The 20,706-nt window shown below is 41.5% G+C and overlaps 1 long non-coding RNA gene across 1 annotated transcript; it reads left to right on the top strand.

The window, feature by feature from the left end:
• The first annotated feature begins 3,840 nt into the window (after positions 1-3,840).
• Positions 3,841-10,671, top strand: LOC139608130 (uncharacterized). Its single transcript, XR_011684956.1, has 3 exons — positions 3,841-4,555; positions 9,867-9,943; positions 10,132-10,671. It is a non-coding gene; the product is annotated as an uncharacterized lncRNA (long non-coding RNA).
• Positions 10,672-20,706: the final 10,035 nt, after the last annotated feature.

Below are 20,706 nucleotides of genomic sequence, written 5' to 3'. Positions count from 1 at the left end.
TGACCAAACTAAAGACCAGCCTCATGTTACTATGAGAAAAGTGTTATTAACAGAGAACAATTAATGTTGGCGAACGTTTTCTTCTGCAGAGAATACGCCCAGACGCTGACGCTGCTGAGACACCAGGAGTTTTAGACGGTTGACGTTAAACCATCGCTGCAGTGTGTTATCATTACATATGAATCCCTTCCCTAACAGTCTAAATCTAAGTCCTAACTCTGAACTCGCAGCACCAGTAAAACAATCAGCATTTGGGATTGATTTCCCTAATCGGTCTGCTCCTGTGAGGGAATTTGGCACACAGCATGTCCACAGTACAGCAGACATAAATCCTGCTCCATTGGCAGCAGCATATATCAGAACTATATTGCCTGTGTATCGATCGCCTCTCAGACAAGATTGTGATGAGGACTGTGGAAAGAGGAAAAATGAATTTCAGCCTTAAGCTTCTCATCTCGATATCCCCAACTAGTCAAGCAGTGAGGGTGAAATTCTTCCCTTTCTCCGCCCATGTCTTCTTTAATCCATCACTGGTTGACTGCCTGCAAATACACAAGGACAGGCTCCTTTTTGCACCACAGGACAATAAAGCTGAAGTGTGAGTTCTGGCTGTAGTGGCTGTGGTATTAAAAGGTGCTCACATACTGTGTTATGGTGGATTAGATAGATTGTTATTGTGCAGACAGGTATGGTGGAAATGATGGTAATATATGTTCAAATTCATCAAAGATATGCATCATATTGTCTTTTTTAGTTCTCTATATGAACACTAGAGTGGAATAATTTAATATCCTGCTACAATGACTAAGGCAGAAATTCTGTCTGTGCTTTAAATGACAAATATTCTAATTAAAACAGGAGGAGATATGGGATTTGACTGTGAGATAAAAGGCATTTTGGCTCCAGCAGCTCTTTTCATGTGCTAAGCCAAAGGAGCCATTGTGTTTTGGGAGGCTCACATTTAAAATCCTCACACAGATTTAAAGCAGTGTCCTGCTAAAATAAGAAAATGAGACCGCAGCGGTCAGAGTCTAAACACTCTCTCAGGGTTTACACTCAAACATCGGAGCTCGAGAGCAGAACCACAGGGCCACGAGAACGGTCCAAAAAGCACAAAAATCAGTTTACTCAACCTGAACACACACACACACACACACTAATACACACACCCTCACTGGTATGCGTACTCTCATACACAAGTGCACACAATCACACACACAGGCAGTGCATTTCAGATCAATGCCAGAGGAGAATCAATGCATGGTGGGGGCTGGGAAGGAAAAATCGCTCAGAGCAAAGATATATTTAGAAAGGTAAAAGACCTGCAAGTGGGACAGCGGTGGAGGAGAGAGCAGGAGGAAAATGAAAGAAAAAGGAAAAGATTTGGTGGAGTTAATTGATTAAATGAAGATGGGGGGGGGGGACACCACTCAATTTCCCCGAGGTGCTCATTGATGCCAGATGCTGCTCACCTATAGCAATTATCTCCACATCTGATCTCCGTGTCCCACCTTACCAAACCGAACCATATGTAGGCTGGTTACAAGCCAGGGAGCTGCCACTCCTCTCCCATCTTCTACAGTACCTGTCACTGGGACGCCTCCATGAGAAAGTTCTCAAGAAAGGTGCATCAGAAGAACATCTGCACAGAGACAGTACATGTTTACAGGCTGAGATGATTCATTAAAACACACAGCTGTTAATTTCCCCCTATTTTTCTACACTATAGCATTATTCGAGAATATATATTTCATTCCCTGAAATCTCAGAGATTCATTTGAGTTTTCAGCGGCATCTCAGTTGATGTAAAGATATGGTGCGTTTATGCATTGCATCTGTTTGTTTTAAAGGTCCCATATTTACACTTGCCTGGTGTTTTATTTAAAGTGTTGATATCCACAAGAAGAAATATTTGTAGTTTTTAGTACCAAAAACCACCTCAGGGTAGTTTTACATCTCTTCTTTTGTGCTTCTCCCTTGGCTGACTGTTTTCTGAGTGGTCCAATAAAAATATAGCAGATTTCATGAAAACACTTGGAGAAACCAAATCCTGCAAGGTTGGACACTGGGTCCAGGTGAGCCATACTGGGGGCATGGCAGAGGGTGGTGACTGCTTTGCTGTGACATCACAGCAGATACAGTTTTTGTGTATTTTGTCTATGGATTGAACACTAACACACTCGTATTAATATAGAACCTAGACCTGCTTTATAATCAAAAAAGACATGCACAGCTCACTTTCTACAATATGGGACCTCTAAGTTTTACTTAAGCCTCAGGATGCAGCAGCAGCTCAAGAGTGAGAGAATCCCTCTGAGTCCAAGCATTAGCAGTTTTTGAAGCCCCCGTCTTTGCAGTTTTAATGATGAATACCTCCATGCAGCCCAGGGTGAAGAAGTTTTTTTTCCAGCATGTGATAAAAAGTATAACTAGAACTCCAAATGTAAAGGCCTGCTTTCCACATCACTATTTTAAACTGTCTTTTGGAAACTACCTTTTTCATTTTGTCCTCACTCTCTGAATGAATAAACATCTTTATAAATCAGTGAGAATGACAAAAACAAATTAACAATAAGCTGGGTCTTGTCCTTCATTTAATTCAGACTTTGCATAAAACATAAGAGGACCTTGTGTTGAGTGTGCATACATGTATTATATTATATTATATTATCAGATCTCTATAGAGAAAGGACAGTGGGAACGCCCACACAAACACACATATCCATAAGAGATGGAGCAGGGGCGTGTCAGCGTGCCAGAGAGAGTGATGGATGAAGGTATGTCTGGGGGTGGGACAGACCAACAGGGAGGGTGTTTCAGATCAGTGACGCCCCCTCACCTGTCACAGCCACCCAGCGACACCCACCGAGCCACATGCAAATTAATGAGGAAACCACTTGGTTTGCAGAAATAAGTGTAACTGTGATGCACACTGGGAAGCTGCAAACTCTATGAATGACTATAGAAGTATAAAACAGACTCAGTATCTCAGGAAGGAAAATCTGAGGTGAAATCCCCAACATGTTCTGTCAAAGACACTGAGGACAGTGGATAGTACACTGTTGTCTTCCATGGGGTTTGATGACTAACAAGTAAATGTTTCTTCCGCCCTCTGGTGGTCAAAAGTGAACACAACCCAACATGATCCTGATCTACAGCAAAGACCATTCATCTGCTGTCATTTTACACCAAATTCTAAACAATCACATATAAAATATATTTATGGGAAGCAGTTGTGTAATGTTTTTAAACCATGTCAGTAAGAGAAATGACCAGACTCACAGTAGGACTAAGACTGTGCTTAATGTTCCCTGTGTTTATATAAATCTATATTCTAACACATAAAATACGAGATTAATGATGACAGTTCCCACCCCTTCTCACATGCAGGGGGTTTATGATATGTACCTTTGCTAACAGTAAAATATAATTATGATTTAATCCGTTACATTTTTTATTCATTATTATTGTTATTAATTTTATTAACTCTATTATTAAAATTGAGTTAGTACTCATTGCCTGTGTTTATGAAGCACAGAAAATCTCTCATAGATTATGAACCATTCACTTTGATTTCTTGCTCATTTTGCTGGATTGAATAACATGTGATGTGTTGCTCACATCTGGTGTTTGAGACTGGCGTTGCAGGGACAGGCTGGTCTGGCTGGGTGATATATTCCCGAGGGAATTCTCCCAAGGGAAAGCGTTCCCTCTTTGTTTGCTCTGTTTTCATAAATGAGCGAAGCAGCTGTCAGAAATCTTTTTCTGGAACAACCTCCCTTTAAGCCTAAAACTGACCACATCAGAAAGCATATTCAATGTGGCCTTGAAAACAGATTTGTCTGTAATTGATAACCTGATATACTTCATGAAGTGAACTCATTAGCAGGTCATGCTGCTCCACCATTGAACGTATTGTTTATAATTAGTCCTATGTTGTTTTTGTCTTGCTGTTTGTTAAATATGGAGAACCCCAATGGAAATATGCTTTTAAGTTTTATGTTTGTGTTTTTGTCCTCGATGATTGTAACCTCCTTTAATCTATATGTTTAAATCATATATTCATTCATTTATCTCATCAGAGATTTACTCTTTACATTTTTTTTCTTACATTAAGACAAAAAAATTAAAAGTTGAGTTGAAGGTTACATTTCTGAGAAGCAGGGAAGAGGGCAGGAGTGAATGAGTCTGAGCGAAGGCCACTCTATCAGGCCACTAGAGGGAGCCATAGTTCTACATAAGGACTGGTGTAATAGCCAACATAGACGGCCATAAATGGCTTATATTAGCCTTGTCTTATGATGTTCGTCATGCAGGACACTACAAAGGAGGTTTTAGAGTAGAGCACACAGTCTGAGAGAACTGTGTCAGAATCAGAGAATGTTTCCTAAAGTTGTCACACTTAGTTTGTGTCTCATTTCTTTCACAAAGTCCATTCTGTGACTGCATTATGGACCATTATGGAAGTTTGGAGCGAGGTGACTGACAGGATGTCAGAGGCTCCTGTGATCCACTAGAGGTCGCCCTCGTCCTTTACGGTGCTCCAGCAGAGCTGGTGAGTAACAGGTTTTATTGTTCATTTGCTCCATGAGCTCAAGCCCTGACTGTCTGTTAACCTCAACAATCCTGTTTTACTCTCACCAAACACATTTTACTTCAGCTGATAATTGTTCTTGTGTCTCTATTCTACAAATTAAACATAAAGTATTGACTTTATGCAGCCTGCAGGATGTAAAAAAAAACAGTCAGAGTGGTCGTCTACCTTTGTTGAAGCTCTGTCAGAGGCGTCCTCTGCTCCTGACATTTGTTTTCATGCGTGGGGGCTTTTTTGACTGGCAGAGCTCTTTCAAGTGCAAAGCTCCACTGAGCTGAAAGAGTGGTGGATGAAGAGAGAGAGAGAAGGATGGAGAGACACACCCTGTCCCCTGCCACCTCCATCACACCGTCCTGCTCACCAGGTAGGGAGGTGGCTGCTAATTGCCGGGGTGAATGCTACGGCACACGTCCTCATCATGCTCTCCCTGGAGGAGGTGACATTATGACTCCCTGCTCCTCTCCTGTCCTCACACATAGTTCTAACCTTTACTGTTTTCTCATGATACCAACACTGGCTCCATAAGGCAAACAAACAAGCAGACCTGTCTCTCATGACAAGTTATTCTTAACACTTAACCATATTTTTTTATTCATTAATGATGTATTTATGTGTTACAAACAGGGAAAAAAATCACTTTTTTACCTTGGTAGTAGCATGGGATCTGCATTTTTAAGAAACATGGAGACTGTTTTGAAATGAATGGAATGAAATTAATGAAAAAATCAGTTATTTAAAAAAATGAATAAATGAATCATATTTCATTTATTCAAATGAAAGTTTGTGGTGAAACACATTTATTATTATTATCATTATGTTCAGGAGGAAAATGTAACATACAGAAAACTGACGCAGCATTCATGGATCAAAACGTTTGATTTCCGCTTTTGTGTTTTGCCTGTTTTGCAATTCGGTTTCATGTTTGTTTTGAATTCATTACCCGAACGCCTCGGCAATCACACAGGAAGATTACTTTGTACATAATACAATGCAGTTTTATCCCCTGGCCTCGTCTGGCTCGTAGCCTGCACTGTAGCAGGGATCCTGTTTATTTCTCCAGGTTCACTTCCAGCTGCTCCCTGTTGTCACAGGGCCTAACTGTTGTTTATTTTTTTTATTATTATCATTATTGGTTGAGGTGAATCCACCATAAAAATGGTACTGTTTGGCATGTGATGCAACAAATAACTGACCCCCAAAATTATTCATTTTTATGCCAAATGAGTCGAATCAGGGATCTCTGGATTTTTAAACTCTGTTTAGATTTGGAGAAAAATGTTTGGGAACCTGCTTTTGTTCTTTAAAAAATGGAGCAGGAGGCCAGACATCAGTTGTGTTTGTGTTAATTAGAGGTGACGTCACATTGCACTGACTCACGTCTCTTCACTCTGACCTACACTAGTCAGACAGCAGCTCGTCCTTTTGTGTCAAGGTGCGCACAGCTGCGGTACAAGGTCAGATGATGTGATATCAGGCTATGACATCACCCCTGTCAGGACGTCAGGGTGTAGATGTGTAAACTGGTGAGGTCAGCCTCACACAAACCAGCCTGTCTTATGCTGCTGTCCTCACCTGTGTTATCTGAGCACAAAGTCACAGTCAGTGTTTACACAGAACCTGCTCTCAACTGTCCCTGTTCAATGCTGATACACTCATGAGGTCGCAAATCTGCAGACATTTACTTCTTCGTCAAAATTTAAAGTAATATATAACCATCCATAAGTATGACCTCACACCAATGGGCGAGTAACTCTTAGTTAAGTCACTGTTTTAGTCACTGGTATTGATTTATAGTATGAACAGCCTCAGGTTGTTATTGCAGTAAAATTCCTTTCCTGATGTGTTTCGAGTATTTTCAATCTGCTTTTATCTGTAATGGTTGTTTAAAATACAATTGTTTTTGTTTAATGCTACGTGTGAGTGCAAAGTGTATTCAGCCAAGAGGAAAAAGAATTAGATGTTGTTAAAATGTGTAAGTGAATGTTTTGTAGGATAATAATGTGTCAAAATAATGTACACACTTGTGCTTTAGTACTAGTGACTTTTTACAAACGAACACACACTAATTTACAGACACACACATGCGGAGAGGCCAGCTGCTTCAGTAACACAAAGATCCAGTGGCATCGATCAGTATAAATAACTTATGAGCCTAACAAGACCACAGGGACAGAGAGATGTGAACACAATGACCTGCCCGTTAACTCTGGATGCGCCTCTGTGTGTGAAATAGGTCTGAAGCCTGGAATTACAAGTTCATAAATAATAATCCAGTTAATCATCAAAGAATATATATGTAGCCTACTATAAGAGAAGTTTAAACTGTAGATAATATATATTAATGTTCATCTATGTTCATACTCAGGCCTTTAGTATTTTTTGTTATACTCACAACAACATGTTAGTTATGACATCAAGGGACTGAACAAAAAGGTTGATGTGGTGTTGATTATATGAGAGTAAATAACAGAAGAAGAAGAAGATCTGAGGGAAATTAAAATCAGGCTTTTTAAAATGTATTAGGAGCCATTAACATCGAGCATTTCCTTAGGATTTGAATTTTAGAAATGTTAACTGTACGTACATATGCCAAGATAACTGCTCCTATTATCATTATTATCATTTTTATTTTTATTATTATTATTACTTTGTCTCTGCACCCACTTCCATGTCAGGTCCTTTATTATAACTTATATAACGTGAACTATCTCTTCTGATGAAATTGTTTCAACCTGTAGGAAACCAGCAGATCAAATACAAACCCTGTCAGTTCTCCCTGGGGCTGTCTGACCATAATAACTGCCTGAAAACCAATTTTTTACATCATCCATTTTTAACATTCACCCAAAGAAAAAAAAAGAAAAACTGTCCTGATATGGCTGTGTGTTGCTGAGCAGCTGGCTCTAGCTTTTTAATTATAATCTAATAATAATGCTTATGGACATTTTTTGTACAGCAATATCACTGTATTTGTAGGGATTATAGTTAAACCTGTGCATCAAGGATATGTGAGAGATAATGAGTGTGTAAAATCTCCTCTAATGAAGTGGTTGAACGGCCTGTGGTGTGAGGTGGATATAGGAGCCTGAGCTTGCACACTATGAACGGCTTTAATGTCCAGGTAAAAATCTAAAAACACTGTTCCTGTAAGCTGTTTCATAAATGAGAGAGTGAGTGAGTGAGTGAGTGAGTGAGTGAGTGAGTGAGTGAGTGAGTGAGTGAGTGAGTGAGTGAGTGAATGGATGAACTACATATTCATTGTGCTGAGAGGAATTTATCTTGCACAGCATGGTTATAAAGTAGCACTGCAGGATCTGATGAATAGCAGTTCTGATGCTTTTTGTCCCTCACACACTCCATAGGTTTGTGTCTGTGTTTGCTCAACAACAACCTATTTACACTTCCTGTTACTGTCTACAGCAAACCTAATAGGGTCTAATTGTTTCACTCCAAGGAATGGCAGGAGCCTGTCACTTATACACACACAGACACACACAGACACACACACACACACATACATACACTCGCCATTGTGTGAGCAAGTATTGGAGCAGTGTGGACAAGCCAGCACTCAAACAGGTGTCACTGTGGGCAGCAGCAAGACCCTGATTAGTGCTAATGAAGACCTGCAGGAGGTGTTGGTGCATGTGGGGGGGGGCACATGGATTAGAGCAGCGACTGTGCACATGTTAAGCTGCAGTAATGAGACTAATTGCATGAGAAATGTGCACATGAATAGTGAACTGGGGGGTCTGTGAGCTCTGCTACCCACCTGTAAGAGTCACTGCATATTTAACATTCATAAACCTGGAAGCCACCGTGAACTCGACTCTATAATGAAAACTCCCCACAGTGATTTTAAAGTCTGAACAGAGGAACTGACAGTCTGGTCTGTGACCCTTCACCCCGAGCTCTGTGCCGCTCCTCCACCTGTAAATAGATGTTCCCAATCACTCCACGCTACCCTCCCAGTCTGTTTCCATGGCGACCTGCCCTTAACCTTCTGCCAGCCTTCCCCCTTAGCGTCAACCCCCTCCGCTCCTTCCCTGGCTCTCTGTGGCTCTCAGCCTGGGAAATCAGCCTAATAAATAGCTTTATGGTAATCAGGCTGGTGAACGGCAAGTAGAGCTGCCAATCTTAATACATTTATTAAAGTGCCTGAAAATGTCAGTCTCCCTTGTTGCCCTGTGGCCCTCGCCACACTCTCTCTTCACTTCTCGCTCCCTGCACTGGTAGTCATACCCTCTTGCCCCCTTCTGTTCCCCTGTCACAGTCTTTCATTCTGCCATTGTCCACCTGCCTCCGGGTTCATGTGATGCCCCTTCAGCTTTGTCTGGGCGTACAGATGTAAGGCCAGAGGTTTCTGCTCGTCCTCGTGTCAGGGTTATAATTACAATAGTGAAATGAACAGGTTTCTCCTGGCTGTTCTGTCCCTGACTCACCAGCCCTTTAAGGTCCAGGCTCCTCAGCTTCCTGAACATCGCATACTGATGAAACATCAGTATTCGCTTCAAAAAACTCACTTTCACTCACTCACTCCAGGTTTTTTTGTTTTTTTTAATAGAAACTTTGTTTAGAAAAGATTTATATAAATAAAGTTGATTGCAATTAATATTCCAGATTTATTCTAATGTGGCATTTTGATGACATTCGACAAAAGTTAATGAACAAATTGTTGTTTTTTTTATACTAATGACAATTCCTATCATTAGCCTGAGATATATCTATATTTTTGCTCATGTTTTTAACATTTTAAAGTCTCAAAAGTATTCACAAATGCAATATTTAAGTCCAAAGTAATGTGAATCAAACAACAATATAACTTATTGTTGACACGACTGTGAACATAATAAACATGATGTACATGGTTATAATTACAAAAACAAACAACAAACTAACAAAAAAGACAAAAAATAAGTAAAAAGTAAAAAATAAAGATTGTGATACCTTTTTGTCACAAATCTAAAGCTACTGAGTAACAAAGTGAAATATTTCCAATGACAGCTTCATGTGTTATTGTCAGTTTTGTAAATGCTCCACATTTGAGCCTCTTAAACCCCCAGAATGACTCCTCAGGAACTACTGTGTTTGGCTTCTCTTTCAGAAATCCTCCGCTCTTGCCTCAGAGAAGTGTAATCTCAGTGTTTGAAATTGGAGTCACCACGGCCTCGGCTCCTCGAGAGAACTGGCTACGTGGTCTCAATCCTGACAGTGCAGCTGATCCCCCTCTGCTCCTGCACACTTATCTACTCTTATATGATCTGTTTCACAGGGTGTGTGTTGACTGACCCCTTCTGTGAAATACAGTCTGGCATCATTGTTCGAGAAAAGCCACTATCATCATCCTCAGTAAGTCTCCACTCCCACCTCTCCTTCTCTATCCTTCTGGCTTCTCACCCTCTGACACACTCTCACTCTCACAACCACTTTCCCTCACAGCTCTTTCTCCCTCGGCCATCCATCATTCAAAATAGTCTTTGACACTCTGGACCCATTTTTCAAGTTTTCTCATCACCTCTCCTTGTCTGTCCCTTAAGGCTTTCCTCCTCCCATTGGCACTGCAGAATGGGGTCCGTGAACCAGCGAGGCAGAAGTTTGCCACTGAATACCAGATTAGGTCCATGAATGAGTTGAATCTGCAGAGCTCAAAGAGTCGGCCAAGTTTTTTAGAGGTGGACTCAGGTAACTGACCTGTTACACAATCAAAACAAAATCACAAGAGTCAATGCCTTTCTAATAGATAATCAATCAGCTAACACTTCACTTTCTGAATCAATTAGTAGGTGACTAAGTTGGCCTTTTACAAGTAAAAAGTGATCATGACCTGTGGATATATAAATAGTTAAAATTATCATTAAAGGGTTAGGGTTAAAGGGTGGAAAAGTACATGTTTTTTTTTTTGTTAGTTTTTTTGTTTTTTACCTATTTGCATCTGGTCATGCAGATGTTTTTATTTAATTTGCTTAGGATTTACCTGCCAACATCCAAATACAATGGACATTCATAAAATGTTGTATCAAATAAAATATATTTCATATCAAATAAAATGTCTGCATGAAATATAATATCATCAATAATCCATCCATCCATTTTCTATACCACTTAACCAAACCGGGCTGCAGGGGGCTGGAGCCATTCCCTGTGACATGGTGCGTTACCCTGCTGGAGGCCGTCATTAGAAGGTGATAAACTGTGGTCATAAAGAGATGAACATGGTCAGCAACAAAACTCAGACTGTAGCATTCAAACCACGATTGATTGGTATTAAGGTGGTCAAAGTGAGTCAAGAAAACTTTCCTAACACCATTACACCACTAGGCTGGACTGTTGACATAAAGCAGACTATGTAGACTGACCCTACCATCTACTGAGTCAGCACAAATCCAGCTCCACCAGACCAGATTCCATTTTTCCAGTCTTCAACAGTCCAGTGTTGGTGAGTCTGTGTCCACTGCAGCCTAAGTTTTCTTCTCTAGGCTGACAGGAGTGAAACCTGACCTAAAGAGGGGTTATCTGACTTTCTCCAACCAGTCTGTCAACTCTCAGTCACTGCTGCTACATGATTGGCTGTTTGGATAATCTCATGAATGATCAGGTGTACAGGTGCTCCTACTAAAGTGCTCAGTGAGTGTATGTGACATGGTGGGGACACATGGATGATCTACCAGAGGCACAGAGAAAATGTTGAAATGTATGTTCTTATCATTTAACAGGAAAGTTATTCATTCATTCATTGTTTATCCGTACCACCTATCCTTATAGGTTAACAGGGGGGCTGGAGCCAATCCCAGCTGACAGTGGGCGAGGGCGGGGTACACCCTGAACAGGACGCCAGTCTATCACAGGCCTGACATATAGAGATAAACAACTATACACACTCACATTCATTCATTCATTCATTCACACCTATACAGGCAATTTAGACTCACCAGTTAATCTACAGTGCATGTCTTTGGATTGTGGAAGGCAGCCAGAGTACCCACAGGGAGGGGATAGTGCTAACCACTGCACCACCACCGCACGTCATCCTACAATTTTATTTCATTTTGAATACCACTTTAATAAGACTGTAAAAATCCATAGTTTTCATTTTCACTGACGCTGACTACTTGTGGAGGAACACAGTGGGGAGAGTGAGTGAGTGAGTGAAGACTTTGCCATCTGCTCCTCACTGGGCTCTCACTGGCCGACTGGTCATACTGGGATTCTCAGGTGTGAATGTGTTTATCTGTGCTCACATAACGAGGACAGGACTGAGCAAAAACGACCAAATTGTTCTTATATAAAGTATGAACCATTTTCCATCTCATCCCTCTGTGTGTGCCCTGCTCAGTTCCCCACTCAATACATTTTCAAAAAAGCTAATGATTCGTTTTTCACATTTTCAAAATTACACTCACTTATTTTTTTTTTGCAGTGATTGCTTACTTGTAACTGATTACTGTCCCTGTGTTTTTATCTCTTGTGAATCAATTATTCTGCCGGTCTTAAGATAGAAAACAAAGTGAAACAGCCTGAGATTCAGAACTGCATGCTGTTGTGTTGTTATGTGTTGCTTTGTACAATGATTATTTTTTCATAAAGGCAACAACTGTGTCATTTTTTTAATGTCAATTATCTGTTTGTTTACTTTCCTCTCATGCCGTTAAACTGAATAAAATCTAATCAAAGTGGCATTTACTTTACAGTCCACGGCCACTTTAATTAGCCCAAAGTCAGACTCTCACATTTGATTGACTGAATGTGGCTTTGGCTTACACGGGCAACATTATCTGAAATGTCAAAATTAGAATATTCTGCCGGCATAACTCTAAGTGCATAATTACATTTATATGACGGCAATTAAAAGTTAACTTCAGTCACTCTGAGTTAGTCTTTTGGAGACAGATGGAGGAGAGTTAACAGACAAAGGGGAGAAGTGACTATTCTCCCGAGTCAATTTTACATGTGGGCTTTTGTTTGCCTTTGTGTGTGTGTGTATGTGTGTGTGTGTGAATGGTCATGTGAATGGGTGAAGGGATGTCGAGGTAGGTCATAGACTGACTATATTGATTAATTAGTCTTTACTTAGTAATTGCCTAGTAATTGTTGCAGCTACAGCCCGTGGGTGTATTCTCTTGAGATGTACACACATACATACATACATACACACACACACATTTACAGTCTTGGCTAATGAATCAATATTGGCATGTGGCATGACAGATACACTGAAGCATAAATTGAAATCATGCATCAAATAATAATGAACAAATCATAGCATGGATGAGTTATAGCTCCGGCTTTCTGCATCTCATTTTTGTATTCATCCGGTATTTATCGATTCTTTTAACAGTGCAACGACTGGTGAAGAGCAGCCGCTCTCCTGCTTTTAATTCATTTAGACTTCATTTATTCAGGGTCGTCCCACTGAAATCAAGGGTCTCATTTCCAAGACAAGACTCTACAATTATATGCAAAAAAAGATAAACAGTAAGAGGAACAGAGGGAGATGGAAACAGTCCAAATACATGTCATTAATCAAAGCAGGAGACTCATAATGCAGGGTGTAATCAGTAATCTGTTTTGGCCTTAAAATTACAAACAAGAGTCTTATAATTCAGGAGCCTTGCTGAGGGCCACGCTTTTATGTTTCCTCCTGTCTCAGCTAAGCAGAAATGACCTCAGACCGGAGGAAGATTAAAATGTAAACCAGAACCAGAAAATAACAAAAGACAGAGTGGAAACCAAAGAAGGAGCTGGCGAAACAAATTCGTTGCACATTTTAATTGATGAACATCTGCGCACATCCACCCAAAACACTCTAAATGACAGGAGCAGAACATATTATGGTATATAATACAAAGCCACCATGATCTGTGCTCCTCACACTGTTTTTATATCTTAGTATTCATGGGCATGCGTGACCAATTGTGTTGACACTGCAGGGCTGTCATTGCATGTTTCTCTCCCACCGATGGATTCAGGAGGTAATTGTCAGCAGGGATTGAGATGTGAAATGGATTTTGGAGGCAGCTATATGTATTACAGTGTTTGAGTGTATGTGTGTGTGTGAGAGAGAGAGAGAGAGAAAAAAGGCTTTTATGATCTCACTTGTGTGCATGTGTGTATATTGACACTGACATCTTTAAGTATCACCGTGCACGCATGTTTAGTTTTGTGGTATCAGGCAGAATAAATAACTAAGCCCCTGCGCTCAAATGCTTCTGCCGCAACAACAGTCCAATAATTTTTACAACCAGCAATAGATGCTAAAGTCAATTTACATTTTCAGAATAAAAGTACTTCACACCTCCACTCCACGCTCTCTGTATTTCAAAGCATCCGGTCTGTTTTGGCTCCATTTGTTTAACATAAACAGGCAGAAATGAATCACTCGGAAAAAAAGTAATCCTTCACACACTTCACACACACTTCAGGCGAGCAGTGTTTGAGATAGGACACGTGCGTTTCATATCAGACCACAAACGTCTACATTAAAGCAGTGATGTGCTGCGGAGGGGACAGCGCTGACACCTACTCCTGACTAATCCCACTGATTGGAATAACAATGGTGCAGGGCAGATGTGATGCACAAAAGGACTGTGTCATCTCACTCAATATACCTCAGTGAAGATGTTGTGAGGGTTGAGGGATGGGTGGGTGGGTTTGCAGATGGGTTAAGGGTTACGACCTCTCTCGGTGACCCATTATTCATCAGCACACTTAACCCCTCATTTTCACTGACCCCTCCCTCCTTGTACACGAGCTCCCAGATGAGTGTCGCCCTCTTTAATACACTGGAGCAGGAGTTGTTGAGAGGAGAAAGTGTGGATAATTTATGGAGGCATCGATTGAGAGAGAGCTCTTTTTTTTTTTGTCTTGTGTGTTTGCTGAGTGCAAGCAGGCGCTGTGTGATTTAATTGACTGGATTGATTTAATCATCGCACATCTTAATGTCATTAAGACGTTTGTCTAATTGCTGCAAACAAAAAAAAAAAACATTTTTGTGCAGGCAACAGCAGGATGCATGAGAATCATCTTCATACTGAGAAACACGCTAAGCGCTTTGAAAGACAGAGGTTTCGTCAAGGACTGTTTTATTCACAGTATAATGACGTTTATAAATGCCGTATGTTTACAAGGCTCCAGGTGAAGTCGCCCTCCTTTGCTTTCAAATAACTCAATGTTTATGTCAAATTTATTCAAAATATTTTTATCAGTAAATCAGAAATCCTCAGCTGAAGCAGGCAGAGGCACCAGGGCAAAATAACAATAAGACATAACAAGCAAAGAGCAGACAGTGTTTTTTAAGCAGCGTTGGAACTGAAGAATAAGGAGAACACATTTAAACTGACTAATGCTGACATTTGCAGGTACGTTTTTAGCCACGCTTGCAGTGCAGCTGCAGGGATTGTAATGTCTGTCTGTCTGTCTGTCACAATTAATTGCTCAAATGCAAGAACTTTAGTACAGACATCTCTGCTCTTCAGAGACCAAAGCCACAGCTGACTTTTCCTCTTGTGCCACGATGAAGTTTGTGGTTCTAAGTGACATAACTTGAAAATTAACGGATGTTCCCATGTAAATCACGAGGCGAAGAATCATCCAGTGTGATTCTTTGTCAGTATATAAGACAGCTTTCCAGCCAGTGAGACACAAGCTGTCTCACTGAATGACACTGGCTGCTTCATGCAAATACATTTGAAATGAAATAAATTGATAGGTCATATGCCCATGTAGCCAGGGAAACTCAGGGGGCGGGGAGGGGGTGCTGTCATGAAACAGAAAAATATTAAATATATTCTTCTCACTGTCGGGCACGAATTTTTTTCACAGTAGAGAGCACAGGGCACATAATGTTGTACCAGGAAATAACACAGGTTCAAATAAAACAACATAAAAATGAAAGAAAACTGCTGATGAACAAGACATTTGAATTTTACTTGTGAATTGGTTATTAAGTGCACAGTGAGATAGCGACGTGGACGCCTAGTCAGCTTTTCTAATGTCGGCGACTGAGTGGTACCACGTCTGAAGTGAAACGGACATCATTTCTATTCATTCCAGTAACTCTACCGACTATGTGCCCACCCCAGGAACAAAACTACATTATCATACTCTGATCTCGGCGGCTTATCAGAGCTCTTCCTCCAACAAACAGTCTGGAAATTAAATGAGCTGAACTGACAATTATAATTCCAGGGAGTTATCACCCCCCCCCCCCCCCCCCCGATCCACACTTCGTTTTCTTCTTCTTTTTTTTTTTTTTTGCAAATACATGACACTAATCCCTGGCCACATATTGTACCTTATGAGGAAATCCAACCACCATCTTACACCTTCATCATCATCATCCAGTCTGCCTGTGCTCGCCACCTGGAGAAGTCCTTGCTGTGATGGAGGAAGTTGTCCACGCTGCTATTAGCATATGCAGAACTCGCTCCTGCTTACAAAGTAGTGTCTCCTGCCCTCTCTCTCTTTCTCTCTCTCTCTCTCTCTCCTCCTTCCACTTCAGTGTTCATCTTCACCACAGATGCTACCTAATTTCCATTCCCACTTGGTTATGTACATAATTCTGCATATTATCTCAGACACAGGGGGCTAAGCATGGAGCGTGCTGCAAAAAACGTCCATCTGAACAGGTCTGGAAGTGAGAGCTACATTTTAAATTCTGTGATAAATAAGTGGGTTTGGCTAAAAACAAAAATGTAGGTGCATATATAGCACCTGTTTGCAATAAGTCAAACAGTTGGTCCGGATTTACCCAACACAAATGAACATTTTCAGCCTCGCAGCTCTGAGGTGAAGCTAAAGTTTGGGTTGAAAAAGCTCAATTGGTACATTCAAGCCTGCAGACGGGGGGCAGCGTTTCCACAGACGGCCCCATGCTGCAGCTATAGATTGAGGCTTTAAAGCGAAATTGTAGATGAGAAGCTTATCAAGGGCGCAGTAGGCCAGTGTTTGATGGAGACCGCAATGAGGAGGCTCAAGCTGGTAGCGGCTGAAAATATGCTGAGATGATGTGCCCGTAATTGGGCACCTGGCTGGACTGCTGAGCCGTCGCTGAGCACCGCCTGATGTTATTCATCCTCCGCTGGAAGAAGGTTTCTTAAGGGGGAGGGAGGGACAGATGGATGGATAAGGTGAAGGAGCACAGAATGGATGGAGAGGAGGAGGAGTTGAAGATGTAGCTCACTCATACACAAATACTGACGCAGACACATATAAATTCAGTTTTCTTTAATGTGGCCATACTGTTTGTGCAACAGCCATGCCAATAAATGAAGGTGAATTGAAATAAAATTGAAGCGTGGAAGATAGTAGCAAATATGGAGTGAGACAGAGGTAAGAGAAAGGAAACCGGGGATGAGCTAAGGAGAAAAAAACAGATGAGGTGCAGCAGTGGTGATGAAGAGGAGAGGAGAGAGTGAGTAACTAAGAAAGAGACCGGTAAGAAAAGCATGACCTCATATTTGTTTCTCTGAAATTAGTCTGGGAGTATAGTTTATTTCACCTCTTAGTTTTTGAATGGTACTAGATGAAAAACTGCACATCCCTCCTTTTCTTTACCCAGAATACATCAGTGAATTCTACTAACACTAACCCACTGCTCCACCTCCTTCCAGCATCCCTTCGTTTATCCAGTTGTGAGGAGCGACAGGTCAGACTGCAAACTATCTGAGCTGTGTGTTTAGGTGACATCTGTAGCGACCTGGAGGGTGTAACACAAATCTACAATCTGTATCTGTTCATGCACAAAATCATCCTGCACATTCATACAGGGGGTGTGTGAGGCTGGATGTTGTTACAGGCTGTCTGGACCGATTCATTTTCGGTCTTAAATTATTTTCTACCACCTCTTCACAGATCATCTATGTATACATGTAGCTACTCACTCAGGTAGGAGGATACCAAGGCACTCCAGAAGACTAATGTGTGTGTGTTTTATGTGATCTTGGGGTTGTTGAGGATGAACTTCATTTTGTATTCCACTGCCCTCTTTATTCTGATTTAAGGAAATATTTGTTTGACATGATTGAATCCAAGAACCTGTTCGGGTTGTCTGATGCTGATATGTTGAGTTGGCTTTCTGATGTGGAGACTTTTGCTTTGGTAAGACTCATCAGAGAAGCCTGGCTGCTGAGACAGAGACACTGTATCCAACATAATCGATGGATTTGATTTTAATTTTGTGTATGTGATGATTTGTTATGTTGCCATCAAGTTTATGGTTAAGCCCATATAGGCTGGTCAACAGAAAGGAGCAGGAAACTCAAATAAACAACATTGATTGATCGAGTCATTCATTCATTCACACAATATACAATAACATAATATTTTAACCACCTACCTAAACTCGTCAAAGAAAGGAGATAAAGTGTGATGTTTATTTGATTGCTCCCTGAGAAAGGTAAAGCAAAGTCAAGTCAGTGCTGTGTAAAACAAAGCTGTGTGATACTGAATGATCCAGGTTGAAATAGAAAAGATTAGGTTAGATAGATTAAAAAAAAAAACTTTCTCTGATATGTCACTGATACATACCGTGCCATTTTATAAAAGGGGATCTCACGTGTAACAAGAGAAGATCCAGATGAAAACAAAGATGATGGCGTCAGTAACAGCTGCTTCAGTCGAGCTTTATCCTGCACTAAACAACAAATCTGATGAACAGGACGGGTCCTGTTGAATGTCTGAGTATGACCCTTTGTGCTCCTCCGTGTGTTTGTCTTCACACCATGCAGCCACAGGGATTACTCTGCTGCTTGATTATGATACTTGAAGTTATGAGCAGCAGCTTTTCTCTGCGACTGACAAACAGATCTGTGGATGTTTACCCTCTGTTTATCCTGATGTCACAGGAAAACAGTGAGCTCCTCTGACTGTGGCAGTGTGTGTATGAGCTGTATGTGTTATGAGTCTACTGTATAATTACCATCTGAAAGAAAACACTGAACTTTTATCATGTTTATCCAGCAGCTGTGCCAACGAGTCTGCATTTGAACCTTTTTTTGGAGCATGTTGCGCTGACAGTTTACACCACAGTTAGTTGTGATGTGAAGTTGTTTTCATTCATATCAGGCTTCACACAGAGGTGGTTAATTCATCTCCTCCTCAGTACACTGTCAGGGCTCCCACTGCTTCTTTGTTTTGGCCTCACATGTCAACACATGCTCTGAGAAACATTTCAGCTGAATAAATAGCATCAGAGTAGCAGTCATACAAGTGTCTACAGAATCATGCTTTATAAGGAAATTGATTACTATTCATGTTGTATCTAATAATTAACACTGAAGGCATTTCAACAAAATAAAGGTCCTCAGAGCATTGTGGAGGTTTGCACTGCCAGGCTTGTGTGTGAGAAGTCCTGACCCTCCCCTGCTAGAATAATGAGTTTGTGTTGGCTGGATGCCATCAGTGTGTGGGGTTCACATCCCTCCGCCTCCCGCTCTCCACCGCAGTTTGTCTGGCCAGCCACCGCTGAGCCCCTCTCCAGTCATCACACATTCTCTTTCTAGCCCACTACAAAGTCCCAGCCGCGGCCGCACCGCCAACATCAGCACCAGCTCACTGAGAAAAGGTCACGTTTAATGATCCAGACGTCATGCCGGAGCTGGAACCAGCTTTGACAGGAAGTGCGGGGTCCAGAGGTGAAACTGTATTTTGCGTCTGCCTTCCCGGTGACTTTGAATTAGTGTGCATCATGCACATTCATGTACCCACGTCTTTAAGTGCATGCGATGTGGGGTGACCGAGAGGAGCCGCAGCCGTGGTGCGATAATGGGTGGCTTTCGATGACGGCAGAGTCGAGCTGAGGTGAGAATGAGGGGAGACAACTGGTGGTTTACCCAGAGCTTGGCTCACACTATGAATAAAGATGTTTGGCTTCCCAAACGCTCCCTGGAAATCTATTAATAATGCAGCTCTACTAGCCAACCATTCCCAGAATAAATGAGCACCAACACAGCAACAGGGTTGTGGTGGATGTGGTGGGAAGCAAAGCAGGCTGTGACCAGGTACGCCTGGTACCACCTTACATTTTGTACTTTGGGTCCTGAGCCCTCTGCAGGTACCGGCTGGGCTCACACAGCTCCAAACCATTAGGCACCATTAGAACCAAACAGCCAGCACACAGTCACCTGGTAAAGGAAGTTTAACGCTGCTCTCAGGGCTCGTGGTGGGTTTCAGGGCACCATGCTGGCTGCCTTCCTTCTGTACTTTCAAGAGACTCTTTCTGAATTCGCCGTGTCTCCAGCAGTATGCAAATTGAACCAGCTTGATGGTATGAAATGCTGATTTGCACTAATAAAGATTCTGCAGACAGCTCTGCTTCGAATTCTGTACAAATAAAATCAGTTGTGGACGGTGTGGGGGAGTGTACTTTTATGGGATTTGCATATTAAAATATTTAGAGTAATTAGCAAGGAAATATGCACACACACACACACACAGACATGCATGCACGTGGCGTTAATGACTCCCTGGCAGATTTATGGTGAATAGAGCAAAGGGGAGCCTACTTGACCTCTATGAAGGGACAAATGGCTGCATTAGTGCCCATAAATTACAATAAATACACACACATACAATTACACAGTGCAGTGGCAGCAGACATCGCCTTCCCCAGCTGAATAAATGCACATGTGTATGTACGTACACACACACACACACACACACCACCTCGCAGTTTATGGCATCAACTCACACACCACAAACACAACTCTCTCACTTGGAGCTGTCCACTACAGTGTCCTCTCTCATTAACCTCCATGCAAAGACTGATAAAAAAGACCTGACCTGAGGTTTTACTGATCACACTGTGGCCTTTCCATCTTTAGAGCAGCATTAAAAAAACACAAACTGCTTCTGACCCTTTTATTCAAATTTTTCATTCTCAAGCTAAACATCTCCACAGCTGTTTGTGGAAAGTGCACCTGCTCCCTAAAGACACCACTGACCCGAGCAGAGACTCTTATGGATCATGAATGTATCTTCTGCATCCAGAGCACAAGAGAGAGCGAGGGATGAGGACGTGTGGGCGGGATGACCCTTAACTATATTCAAAATGCTTATACATCACATCCCACAAAAGATGTTCAACAGATTTGTAGTCCCATTCATGGGTTCCTTAT

The sequence above is a fragment of the Trachinotus anak genome, unplaced genomic scaffold, assembly GCF_046630095.1.
Source record: "Trachinotus anak isolate AG129_WGS33_773 ecotype Australia unplaced genomic scaffold, CSIRO_AGI_Tana_v1 ptg000024l, whole genome shotgun sequence".
Lineage (NCBI taxonomy): Eukaryota > Metazoa > Chordata > Actinopteri > Carangiformes > Carangidae > Trachinotus > Trachinotus anak.
The sequence above is the reverse complement of the archived record's forward strand: the minus strand, read 5'-3'. Positions and strand labels throughout refer to the sequence as shown.